The sequence below is a fragment of the Salarias fasciatus genome, chromosome 15 (genome assembly GCF_902148845.1).
Source record: "Salarias fasciatus chromosome 15, fSalaFa1.1, whole genome shotgun sequence".
Lineage (NCBI taxonomy): Eukaryota > Metazoa > Chordata > Actinopteri > Blenniiformes > Blenniidae > Salarias > Salarias fasciatus.
This window is the reverse complement of record NC_043759.1, coordinates 4,213,462-4,227,371: the sequence shown is the minus strand read 5'-3', so window position 1 is coordinate 4,227,371 and position 13,910 is coordinate 4,213,462. Positions and strand designations below refer to the sequence as shown.

The 13,910-nt window shown below is 46.3% G+C and overlaps 1 long non-coding RNA gene across 1 annotated transcript; it reads left to right on the top strand.

Moving 5' to 3' along the window:
- Positions 1-5,479: 5,479 nt before the first annotated feature.
- Positions 5,480-13,348, top strand: LOC115402076 (uncharacterized). Its single transcript, XR_003933067.1, has 3 exons — positions 5,480-5,525; positions 11,093-11,266; positions 11,569-13,348. It is a non-coding gene; the product is annotated as an uncharacterized LOC115402076 (long non-coding RNA).
- Positions 13,349-13,910: the final 562 nt, after the last annotated feature.

Genomic DNA, 13,910 nt, shown 5'->3' with positions numbered 1-13,910 from the left:
CTCTTTCCATGTGACAAGTTTCAAGCCAATCCTGCTTTTCTAAATGTGAGCCTGCCTCAGAACAACGGTAATGATTGGCTGAATAGTCCGCTGCACCCCATGAGTGAGGAAAGGGGGAAAAAAAAAATAATAGAAGAAAAAACGGAGCTGCTCCACCGGCTGCTGAAAAGCGCAGCTTCTGTGTCTCTACAGCAGCCTCCATCCGGCTCAAACAAGTTTGTTCATGAACATCGAACGGTGTTTATATGTGTTTGCATGTGATAGCCTCCTGTACGTCCAGCTGCCTTGTTGTATGTGGGTTTTTTTTTTCTGCACCAAAATTACTAGATCGCTGAACAGAGTGATTTGATCCCAGGCAGTGCTGTGTACGGTTTGAATATTGAGTAAAGGGACATTATGTGAAAATCAGCTTATTTTGCTTGCCAAAGACATATTCATGCCTCTGGTATTGTATACAGAGGGATATTTTGCCCCAAATTTTTTAATATAACACAGCAGAGTCAGATTTACAACATTTGAACACAACCAGTACTTTATACCACATGAAAAATGAGTAAAGACATTACAATGTCAAAATCAGCTTATTTTGCTTGACAAAAACTGATTCCGCCTACTGGAAATCACTTTCTGGCAAAAATCAAGTTTGGGCATGACACAGGCCCTCTTAAGTTTGCATAAGTGCAGTTTTTGTTTATTTTATGACCTTTTTTCATTGTGAGCACAGAGACAATGTTGTTTCACTGAAAATAACATTTCAATACTTGAAGCCAGATCTTTATTTCCTTGTCACTTATCATGGAAACTATTTCCCTTTAAAGCCTGGTGCTATGTCTATTTCCTGACATGAGGTGGCCTCCAGGCCTCATGGTTTGGCTCGTTAGTTCCCACCCGTCATTGTTTATCGGGGACACATCCGCCGAACGCAACTGTGGTGCTGCTGATGAATCCATTCAGACGTTCTTTGGTCCAATCCGTATTGGCGCAAAGCCGTGACGCTTTTCAGCACTACAGTGACGATAGCACATCAATAGACTTTTTTAGTTTGATTATGACGGGTGTACGATAATTTTCCTCAAAATACGATAATTTTATATCTCTGGTTCGATAATCCTACATTTCCCACCTGGCAACACTGGCATGGACGCTCAGCGTCCAGCTGTTTAAAGCTGATGCTAAACAAAAAGATGAACGTGTTGTAGCGCATATTTAGTCAATGAAATGTACACACAACAGTAAATATTGGACCACTTATTTTTTGACATTTTAGGGGAAGTTGAGCTTCCCTTGCAGTCTTCGAGCAATCGCCACTGATTTACAGCACTGTGGGCTTAATACAGTTTTTGTTCATTTCTTTGTTCCTTTGTGTGTGTATTACAGTATGTTGAACTCTGATGGATGAAGTTACTTTGTGTGTAAATTAAATAATTATTTCCTTGGAAGTATGAGAGCAAAGTGTGAGTCATAAATTGAAGGTTCTTCTTCCTGTGAAAAACAAAAAACTTTCACAGTAATGATTGTGAATGAAGGACTGGGCTCAGACTGAAAGGTAGATGAGGGATATTTCAATGTTCCTCTGACTTAAAGACAAAACATCTCTGCATTCTGACTGTCAGTGACTCACGATGACAAAGAGACTAAGCTTTTTGAAGACTTTGATCATTTGTTTGAGAAACAAATGTAGTTTTTCCACCTGAGTGAACTGTTCTGAAGAGGTCTGGTCTTTGACAGGTGAACCATGTGGTTCTGCTGAACTGTCCAGGCTGTTTTTGACAAGAGAACCAAGAGAACTGAGAACGTCTGGTCTGTTTGGAAAAATGAGCCAATGCTGTTGAGAAGGATCTTCACATTTTGGAGATGCTTGACTGTTTATATGGGAAAGAAATGTAGCTTTGAAACATGAGTGAACAGTTCTGGGAGAGAGATGAGCTTCAGAAAGTGAACTATAGCGTCGAGCTGAACTGTGAGACTGCTGAGCCAAAAGATCTTAGAGTTTTGAAAATGTGATTTCAGTTTCAAAAAATGAGCCCAACCAATGGAGAAGAACTCACTCCTCATTTCAGCTGACATTTAAAACCAAAGTTAGAAAAGATTCAGGAAACAGATGTTGAAGGATTTGGAGTTCTGTAGAGAAGAGGTGAAAACTGAGAATTCAGACCTGAACATTAAAATTGAAAAAAAAAAAATAATAATAATGTTTTAGTGTTCTAAGAGTTAGAAAAGAATAAAACCCACAATATGCAAGTTAATGTAAATCAGTGATTGTACGGTTTTATTGCACTAGCGTCCCTAGTTTAGTGTGGGGTCCCCCAGGGCTCCGTACTCGGTCCTTCCCTCTTTACCATATACATGCTTCCCCTTGGTCGTGTTGTCAGCAAGCATGGAATAAACTTCCATTGCTATGCTGACGACACACAACTCTACATCAAAATTTCATCCAACAGCTCTCCTACCCCCTCTGTCTCCACCCTCAGCTCCTGCCTGGAGGATATAGGGGCGTGGATGAGTCAAAACTTCCTGCAGCTTAACGGCTCAAAAACAGAAGCCATTCAAACGGGTCCTCCTCATCAACTCCGCTCCTCTCCTCTTACCTCTGTTTCATTCCGAGGTCACACCATTCCCCTCTCTCCCTCTCTCCTAACTTTCACAGCAACAGACGTCCAAATCCGACAGAACTCTGCTGGTAATGTAAATGTCTTCTCTGTGGGCATTAGGGAAAATCCCATGACTGGAAGACCATAGAAAATTATTAATGGTACGTGGTTCCAGATGTTTCCAGTGTGATGTGGTGTTTTGAGCAGCTGAGAATGGAACACAACTGGACGTCTACCTGTCCCTGAATTACAAATGAGCCCAACTTGTTTGTTTACAATCTCCTTCTCAGTTTCCTGTCCACACAGCATCGCTTCAGGAAATATCTACATCCACGCAACATAACAAGGACTCAAAACGATGTAGTTCACCCGCCAGGCCTTCAGATGGCGCTGTCACTCTGACACAGCAACTCCAAATGGAGAAGAAGACACAGAGCAGGACTCAGAGCTGCACATGCAGCGTGATATAAACAAACACAACACCAGAACATACGGCCTGTTCAATAAAACAGCATGAGGAGCTTCTGCAGGAAATATCAGCCAATCGAGCTGATTATAAGTTTTACTGTCCGGGACGGTCGACCAGCATTAATCTGCAGCCTGCAGGCTGTTAGCCTGTAGCCGGTAGCGGCTAAACTAGCATGCTTCCATGCTATGTGTCCAGAGATGAGAGTACACGGGGGTGCACGAGCCTGACACCCAGTGTGAGATACAGACCGCGCGTTTTTTTTTTTTTTTTTCATTCATCTTCTTGGGCGGGTGTCAATCTACTTGGGCGGCCCGCCCAAGTAAAGTGTATGGAGGGGAAACTCTGACGTTCCTCCCTCTCCCCCCCTGCTGCAGAGAAGCTTGTCCACGCCTTTGTTTCCTCCAGGCTGGACTACTGTAACGCCTCCTCATCGGGATCTCTGGCAGGAGCCTCCAAAAGCTCCAGTATGTCCAGAACAGCGCTGCCAGAGTCCTGATGAGGGGCGGAAATATGAGCACATCACTCCCATCCTTCACACTCTCCACTGGCTTCCCATTCAGGCCCGTATAGAGAACAAGATCCTCCTGCACCCCCATCACTGTCTGCACGGTGCGGCCCCCACCTCCCTCACTGAACTGCTCACACCACACACCTCTGCCCGGACCCGGTCAGGCCAACTGCATCGTCTGGTTCAGCCCAGGACACGGCTCAAAACCGTGGGGGACCGGGCCTTTGAAGCCGCAGCTCCCCGTCTGTGGAACGCTCTCCCAGACCACCTTAGGGCCCCACAGACGGTGGGCGCTTTTAAAAAAGGACTGAAGACCTTCCTCTTCAGAAAGGCTTACCAACAATAATGTTGCTTAATATGTTGCTTGTATTGTAATGTTTTTACCCTGTGCTTGTTTTTAACCCTGTGCCTCTTGTAGCACTTTGAGATTGATTTTAAATGTAAAGTGCGTTACAAATAAAATCTATTATTATTAATAACTCCCATCGTAAAGGGTGTGTTGACTTGATGACACAGTGTCTACTCACGCTTCAGACACTCCAAAACTGTTTCTTCGAAGTTTATTTATGAAGAACACAGTTTGTCCTGCCAGGTAAACAACAGCTCAGCGTCACCAGTCAACATCGCGTCTGAGCACAAAGTAGATCCAGCACGTACCGCATGCACAGATGTACTACAGCGTGCCCCTTTTCTTTCAGTATAATTACACTGAAACATAGGTATACAACAAAAATTCAACATAAATACAGGGAGAAAACACCAGCAAAAATGAATTATAAATCAGATGATGTCATCAGAACCAAGCTAGAACCAAGACGCATGGCGAGGCGGCTTTCAGCCACTACGGCCCCCGCCTGTGGAACAGCCTGCCGGAGAACCTCAGGACCGCAGAGTCTGTTGATATTTTTAAAGGCAGGTTAAAAACACACCTTTTTAATCTGGCTTTCAACTGACCTTTTATAGTTCTTATCTCCATCATTTTTATTTTTTATTATCATTTTTATTTTAATCTATTTATCCTATTTATTCCTTCTATTTTTATTATGTATTTCTAACTTATTTTAATTTATTACTTTATAATCTCATCTTACTATTAACTTTGTATTATGTCTTTTTATGTCTTTAGCTGTTTTAGCTCCAGTGTTTCCTCAGGGGGGGTTCTTCACACCGGGAGTTGGTCCTGGTCCTCTGCTGGGGTCACTGTGCTCGAGTCCTCTGGTCCTGGCTGGCCTGGGGGTCTCCACACCTCGGTGTGCGGGTTCCCCTTGGTCTGGCGGGGTCGGGGGTCGAGCGCCGGGGCCCCAGTGTTAATGACCTTCGCCTTCTCCTGCTGTGAACGGCCCCACTGGTAGTGTTTTCCCATGATGCTTAGTGTCATGCCATGTCTCCTCTGCTGTGTGCAAATAATTCAGTGTGTGTGTGTGTGTGTGTGTGTGTGGTGTATATTTATTGATGGTGCGGTTTTTATTCTTTTGATTTTATGATCGTTTGTTCTCTTCAGCACTTTGCGTTGTTTTTATAAATATGAAAAGAGCTCGACAAATAAAGTCTGATTTGATTTGATGATAATATGATAACAAATTCCACACAGTGATGAGGGAGAGTGGAGAGAAGGAGCTCTGCAGCATGTTGATGAGAGCTACTCTCCTCCTGGAGGCTTCAGCTGTTTGGACTTTACATTTCTAAACTCTTCCAGTCTGAACCTTCTTCAGCTCTCAGTCACTTCAACATCAAACTTTGTCCTCTAATCTCACTTCTTTCTCTCTTTATTCAGGTTGCGGTGCTGCAGGTTGTCAGAGATCAGCTGTTCTTCTGTGGCCTCAGCTCTGAAGTCCAACCCCTCCCTCCAGAAACATCTGGAACATCTGGACCTGAGCTGGAACCCTCTTCAGGATCCAGGAGTTTCTCAGCTGTGTGGTTTTCTGCAGAGTCCACTCTGCCGTCTGAAGACTCTGAGGTCAGAATCCATGTTTAAGTGTGTTTCAGTACAGTTGTGTTGACATAAAGGTCAGACATCAGGCTGGTCTGAGAGTGATCCACAGAGGATCTCAATGAGGACCGGAGCTTCTTCTCTGCTCTTTAGTCCTGTGACTGTGGCAGAGTCGTGTGCAGCTCCACATTTCAAAGCTTGCTAGAAGAAGAAAGCTGCTGCAGTGGATCACTGACTGTGAACCTCTGACACGCTCCATGTTGACCTTCAGCTTTCAAAGCAGGCTGATCTCTCCTGGATCCAGCTGTCACTGATCTCCCAGCTGGAGCTCCAGACTCTCAGCAACTCTGCAGACTCTGGACTTGTTGGCTTTCTGTCCAGTAACCTTGGCTGTTGACATGTCCTCCACTGGGCTCTGCTTCTGTTTGGTCTTCACATCAGTTGAGCTCTCTGAAAGATCAAAGATCAAATCAGAGAGAAGAAGAACCCCAGTTCTTCTTTCACTTCCACGGAGCTCCAACTTTCTGAAGAAGAAATGGAGACCAAGGATCAGTGTGGTCAGTCTCATCTAAACAGGATTACAGTTTTTCTCCGTTGCTTTGGCTCATTTCTTGAAACAGAAATGACATTCTCAAAACAACATGGACAAACCTCCAAACTACTCTGTAACTGCTCACAACAGAACAGTGTTTCCTTCATTTTACCACATTGTAAATAGCTTTGGCCATGTCTCAGTGTCTCAGAGCATCTTTGCAACTTATGAAGCACAGTCAGGCTCGATTTAACACAATTTCCAAGTGAATAGATCATGTTGATCTCAACTGATTGATAGATTCTCAGTCTCATGGTTGTTCTCTCCAAAACATATGAGCAGTATTTCGTTGTATCAGTGATCAATAGTCTGATCAACTGTCAAAATCTGTCAAGAACAAACTGCAGTACTGTGAAGATCAGACGTGGATCTGTTTACATGAAGGTGAGGAGGACAGTCAGGGGGTTGAGGAGGACGGTCAGGGGGTGAGGAGGACGGTCAGGGGGTGAGCAGTGAAGCAGTGAGCTTTTAAACTCCAGCTTTATTTACAGCACTGTGGGCTTCATACAGTTTTCCTTTTTGTTCATTTGTTTGCTCCTTTTGTGTGTGTATTACAGTATGTTGAACTCTGATGGATGAAGTTACTTTGTGTGTAAATAAAATAATTATTTCCTTGGAAGTATGAGAGCAAAGTGTGAGTCATAAATTGAAGGTTCTTCTTCCTGTGAAAAACAAAAAACTTTCACAGTAATGATTGTGAATGAAGGACTGGGCTCAGACTGAAAGGTAGATGAGGGATATTTCAATGTTCCTCTGCCTTAAAGACAAAACATCTCTACATTCTGACTGTCAGTGACTCACGATGACAAAGAGACGAAGCTTTTTGAAGACTTTGATCATTTGTTTGAGAAACAAATGTAGTTTTTCCACCTGAGTGAACTGTTCTGAAGAGGTCTGGTCTTTGCCAGGTGAACCATGTGGTTCTGCTGAACTGTCTAGAAGAAGTAGTCTTGCAGATCAGCACAGGAATCCATACATAGGAAGGGAATGAAAACAAAGGAAGACAAGAAAAAGACAAAGAAAAAGAGCCGGCCCGCAAAGGTCAAAAACAGGGTCACTATGTTGTTTTCATAAACAAAATATACTTTTACATTTAAACAGATACATATAAACACACATTCCTATACATATACCTTGTAACACAGCTTCTTAACCACTTTTTACTGTAAATTCAATGAACTGATGACATTTCTCAGTTTTAAAGCCATAGTGCGTAACTTCGGTCGCCCTCTAGTGGAATTCTTTCAACAATAAAGCCGGCGCTTCCATATGATGGACGCCCAGGTGTCCCCCCCCCCCCCCCCCCTTCTCTCCCCTCAACCACTGCCACGGCTGCCGCTGCGTTTCTACAGCGCGAATCACTGCTGGAAACAGTTTTTATTCTCTGTGAATAAGGACAGTTTTTGAAAAAAAGATGGACTCTTCTGAAGAGGTTATTATGGTTTTCTTTTTCTGCTTTCAATGCTCTCCACTGAGGAAAAGCCACGCCAATACACATCCTTGTTTGCCTTCTCTGTCTGTCACTTTCCTTCACCAGCAATCCTGCCGACCGTCCAGGCTTTTTTTTTTTGGTGGTAGGATCCACTTCAGGACTCTTTCTCGGCCGTTTCTTTGGATTAACTGCCATGCCGATTCCTCATTCTGCCTGAGCTAGGCCTGTTGCTATTAGACCCTCCGCGCGTCCTCCCCCTCCCTTCTTGTGACGTAAAATGCGTAATTTCCTGCACACCAGCGCGGGAATGTCGCCGGTCGACACGCATAGCAAGAATTATATATATTGAAAAATCCCGCGACATGTTCGAGGAGCCGATCGGCTTAATCTGCATTTTGTCATCTCCACTAGCAGTGGCTTGGCTAAAAAGGACATTCATAGACGTTTTAAAGTTACACACTATAGCTTTAACATGAAGCAAAATGGATGAACATTTCTTTCCCTCTTTTATCTTTCTTTTTACCGCCACTCACTAAAAAACCACGGAATGAGGGCAGCTGTAAACAAAACACTGTCGTATAAAACATTTTTTTAACTACCACATTCATTGAAATAATGCCTCATTGATCCATATTAACATTAACAAAAGCAACACATTTTACTCCATTTATCAGACTAACTTCAGTAAAAGTTACTCACCAGAGGCTCACAGTTCACACACACACTCCAGGCACAGGGCACAATACAGGGCTCTCATTAGTCCAGGATCCCGCTTTTAAGAAACAGTGACGTGACAGTTCAGTACGCCCTGGTGTCGTCTTATTGGTCACACTATCACGTGAACTTCTCATGTCACCCAAATCTTGTACAATTTCAGAAAAACATTTTTGCCACGCTTAAAATGAAATGGAATATTCTGTTTTAAACAAATAAATGAACTTCTCTGTGTTGATCTTTTCAATCTATTTACATATTTATGATAGACGCAGAAGCCCAAGAAGCAGCTTGGCAGATGTCACCCACCGTGACACCTCTGCACAGAGCAGCAGAGGTGGCCACGCCACGTGTGGAATGAGCGGGAATCACCGCTGGCGGTGGGCGGTTTCGTGCCTCATAAGCAGCCGTAATAGCACCACCAACCCAGTGGGCAAGACGCTGGGAGAACAGCGGGCTTCCACGGCTCTGAAACCCACAAACAGCTGGGCCGTAGTGTGGAAGCGAGCTGTACGCTCAACGTAACAACCCGGAGCTCTGACCGGACACAGCAACCGCAGCCGCGAATTCACTGACGAAACAGGCGAGGTGCAAAGCGTCACTCTCAAATGAAATCCGAAGTGATAACCTTGGGATGAAAGACCGGACTAGGCCAGAGATTAACCAATCCACCATCCTGGCTGAAGGACATGCAGGAGGGGTAGACCGACAGGGCGCAGAGATCCCTGACCCTTTTGGCAGAAGCCGGAGCCAAAAAAATGGCATCCTTCAAGGAGAGAAAACGAAAGTCTGCCTGCTCCAAAGGCTCATCGTGATGGCCGATGCAAACACCGTGAGGGTGGAAGCAGAGTGACCGCTATCCAGTCAACTTTTCAGGAATTCCAGAACCCCGCTGACGGCGCAGGAGCTGGGGTCCACACCCTTCTCCGAGCACCACGATGTGAAGAGCCGCCACAGAGACCTGTAAACTCTGACAGTAGAGGGGGCCCTGGCACTCATAGTGGACACCACGGCCGGGGGGAGATCTAGCCCTGCTCGTCTCACCCTCTCAGCATCCAGACCAGGAGACTCCTCCCCAAGACGGGGCAGGACCGCATCAGATTCATCAGGGATCAGCCACGGATCCCCGACCGCCAACTGAACCAGGTCTGGGAACCACCTGGCACCCGGGTTGTCCAGGGCTACCACCAGAATGTGAAGGCCCTGCAGCCGCACCTGGCGCAGCAAAGGGGTCAAGCGGCGGGTCGGAGGGAAGTTGTACAGGAGGCCCGAAGGCCTGAGCCCGTGAGCCCATTCTACTACCCCGAGAGGAGGTTCGTCTGACGACCTGAGCGAGAACCAGAGTGGGCACTGTGCACTGACGAAAAGGTCGGCCATCGGACGGCCGAACCTGTGCCAGATCCGGGTTACCATTCGGGGCGACAGACATCATTCTTCGGGAAGTGGGCCTCCCCGAGACATCCTGTCCACGCCGACATTGAGTGCGCCTGGCACGTGTCATGTTCTCAGAGAGGATAGGTGGCGGTCTGACCACAGCAGAATCTCCGCCGCCTTGCGATGCAGGGGAGGGGATTTGTTCCCCCCCTGCCTGTTCAGGTAGGCCACCACCATGGTGTTGTCTGACCTGACCAAGATGCTGGAAATGAAGTAACACCTGCTGCACCGCAGTCATTTCCAATACATTGATGTGAGTGGCCTGGGGTTGGGGCTCGTAAGCGAACGCCTGGTGGCCGGGCCTTTTGCCCACGGGCCCGGCCGGGCTCAGCCTGAAGGGACGACGTGGGCCTGACCTCCGTTGGGCTCACCACCCACCGAGGGAACCGTAGGGGCCGGGTGCAATGCGGATTGGGTGGCAGTTGACGGCAGGGTGCCCGGCGACCCAATCCTCAGACACAGAGACTAGCTCTCGGGACATGGAATGTCACCTCGTTGGGGGGGAAGGAGCCCGAGCTTGTGAGGGAGGTTGAGAGGTACCGGCTAGATATAGTCGGGCTCACCTCCACACGTAGCCGGTGCTCTGGAACCCAACCTCTCGAGAAGGGCTGGACTCAGGGCGCGTGAGCGGGGGCGCGTCACCTGTCGGCGGGGGGGGGGGGGGGGGGGGCTTTGCTGGACCGGCGCGTGGGCGTCTGCCTGGGGAAGTGGCTCGGGTCTGGGCTCTGTGATGGCCACCAACTGTCTGAGCACTGAGGGCCTCTCTGACCTGCTTCTGGCCCTCTGAGGGGTCAGAGGTCATATTTGCATGAAACACTATCGCTATCACATTTGCATGATCACACTGATCTTTAATCACTCTTCACATTCTACCTGTGGGCTCAGTTACCTTATCTTCTTGTGGTGGCTTACACCAATGGTGATCTGTAGTAGAGCTCTCTTGATGCACGCCCCGAGTTCACTACTTTAAAAACAAACAAACAAATCAGAGAGAAGAAGAACCCCAGTTCTTCTTTCACCTCCTCGGAGCTCCAACCTTCTGAAGAAGAAGAAATGGAGACCAAGGACCAGTCTGATTAGTCCCATCTAAAGAGGAATAGTTTTTCTCCATTGCTTTGGCTCATTTCTTGAAACAGACTCTGGGGTCAGTTGACTGTCTGTTCCTGTTGTAGAAGGAGAAATGTTTGTCAGCAGCTGTGATCTGAGACTCTGATCCTGCAGTGAGAGAGTGGACTGAGCTCAGCAGCAGCTGACTGGTGTGTGTGGACATGAGGAGGAGTGTGAATGTTGTGTGTGATGAAGATCCAAAACAACAGAACAGCTCATTGATCAGGACTCAGTAATGTGGAGCTGATTATTTCTCCATTAATACATCTGATTGGTTCCTCCTCACTGATTCTGCTGCGTTCTCTCTTTATTCAGGTTGGCTGAATGCAGGTTGTCAGGGATCAGCTGTTCTTCTCTGGCCTCAGCTCTGAAGTCCAACTCCTCCCACCTGAAGGAGCTCGACCTGCGTTACAACCGGCTGAAGGATCCAGATGTGCAGCAGCTGGTTGATCTTCAGCAGAGTCCAGACTGCAGCCTGCAGACTCTGAGGTCAGTAGATGGTTGGAGTGAGTCCATGCTGCTCTCAGCAGGTCTGGACTAAACACAGTCAGTGTGAGAACAAAGATCCAGTGTTTGACTCTCAGTGAGGCTGTGAGAGGAGAACGCTGAGCAGCTTCAGGATTGGACAGCAGAGGACACACAGTCAGCCAATCAGAGGAGCCACAGGCTTGTTGTGTTGGTCTGACAGTGGTGGTCCTTCATGAGCTCTGAGCTGCTGACTGCTGCTCTGAACAGGACTGAAGTCCTCACTGCTTCAGAGACTCTGATCATCTCCTCTCATCTCTCTGCAGGTGGAAGGAAGACTTCAAGTACGACGATGAGGATGACGATCAGGATTACTCTGAGGACGACTATAAGGATGACTCTGAGGACGACTGAGAGCAGAGCTTCATCCAGAGGACCTAGCAGAAGCTCCGAGTGTCAGTGGTACAGTGTGAAGAGCTGTGAGAGTCCAGCATCGAACCAGGGTTCCTCAGGATGTGACAAAGATTAATCGCTGTGTGTCCTCCTCCTCTTCCTCCTCCTCCTCCCTGTTTGAGACATTCCTCTTTCTAATCAATCTCATCATCTTGTGGGCTCTAAAGAACTGATGTTGGCTGAAAATATAAAATCAGTTTGTAAACTGAAGTCTGTCAGGAAATTCCTTGTTATCAGTCTTTTCATGTGATCTGTAATCCATTTCGCTCTGAGCTCAGTCAATACTGAACATTTTTCAGTAGCTTAAATGAAAGTGAGCAGAAAGAAGAATGAACTAATCTTCTCTGCTCCTTCATCTCATGTCATCATATTCTGTCAATATTGAAAACCAGCAGCAAACCACAGAAACCCCAGAGGAGAACCAGCAGACAACTCCCAGACAGCAGCAGAGTGAGCGGCCTGCAGCCTCTCTGGCTCTTCACACTGCTGCTTCATATCAGATCCTCTTTGTGCTTCTTTGTGTTTTGATGGTGACTCGGATCTAAAACATAGTGAATGTGGTGTGTGAGTTACATTCTTCTGATTCTAGATCTAGATTGTTCCATAACTGGACTCCTTGTACTGAACTGCAACGTTCCCTCAATGTGGTTCAACATTTAGGTTTGGTGAAGAGCCTGTTCCTTCAAGTTGTAGTTTCTTTCTCTTTTTTTAAATCTGCTCTGAATATCTATGGCTGAAGTGTTATTTGTACTTTATACATAATTTGCAGAATATTGTAATCCACCATGCCATGAAATTTCAACGATTTTAACTAAAACAATATTCGTAATTCAGGAAACTTGCTTAAAACAATCAATAATTCAAGTGATTTCAATAGAAAGACAAAACCGCAACATTAACCCCCTCCCCCTTTTTTTTTTCTTCTTATTCTGCTGAAAAAGGACTGGGAAGAAGAGAACTTGTTTAATCCCAGTCCAAAGTCCTCATCAGTCACTTGATGGTGAATTTTCAAACGCTTCCTGTCATCAAGTCAAAGACAGCGAGAACCAGAGAGTAACGGGCTCAACAGCAAGTGTTGAATAATGCACCTCGATGCCCGCGTTATTCAGGACTCGCCGCTCACAAAGGAAATAAATGACGTGACTATAGCTGACGTTGGAATCACGAGCGCCGTGTGGCCTTCCACACCTCAACATGAGAGAACCATATCATGAAGCTCCAAATAGAGTCCCTTGAGAGAAGAGTGGAGCAATATCGAACTGCTCTTCAACGTTTCCGCCCCCACAGGAAGCAGTTCCCACTGGACCTAACAATACCCCAAGCCATACTGAGTGGTGCACCACTGCTTGTGTCCCTCTGTTTGGTCGTTACAGTCACTCGGTTCGTATTAATCATTTATTAGTGTGTGAACCACGTTATCAATCTTTTTGAGTGAATACTTTTAGTATATTCATACGTGTGTGCTGAAACCAAGTGAAACTAATATTTGTGACTCCGGAAGGGCAAACAGGTTTTTAAAGCAATGAGAGAACGTTGTGGAAACGCTGTGGAGCTGTCAGACAGCTGTCAGGCCACTTTCTTTGGCGTCTTACCGGAACCTGTCGGGATCAATTGGAAATCAGATCGTTGTATCTTCATGGGACTCAAATAAATCACGCTTTACTGAAAACAAGTGTGTTGTTGCATCTTTTGAGCCTTACACAGCCATCGGAGTGGTATCCGAGAAGCGATGGGAGGAAACAGCTGGTCAGCCACGTCCAGCCAGGGTCAACATCCCCCCCCAGCAGCCAGAACTGTGCTCCTTTAACAGGCACCATACAACCACAGCTGTTCCCAATCTGTACCGTGAACACTGTTGACAAAACAACTGAACATCTAAAAAATGGTAAAAAGCTGTACAATGGCTCATGAAGCGGGTGAAATTTCTTCAACAAATCAACGTTGTGAGCGTGTGTGTGTGTGTGTGTGTGTGTGTGTGTGTGTGTGTGTGTGTGTGTGAGAGAGAGAGAGAGACAGAGACGGAGGGAGGGAAGAAATATTCTTATGTGAACATGTGTGGAGGGGGCAGTGTGTTTAGTTAACAAGTGTAAATGTTTCAGCACCATGGACCGTACCTCATTTACTCCCTCTTTTTTTATGAACATGTGAGAATGTGAGTGTTTGCATGTGTGTGTGTGTGGGTGCACAGGAAGCCATGCACTGAGTAAATGTTTGT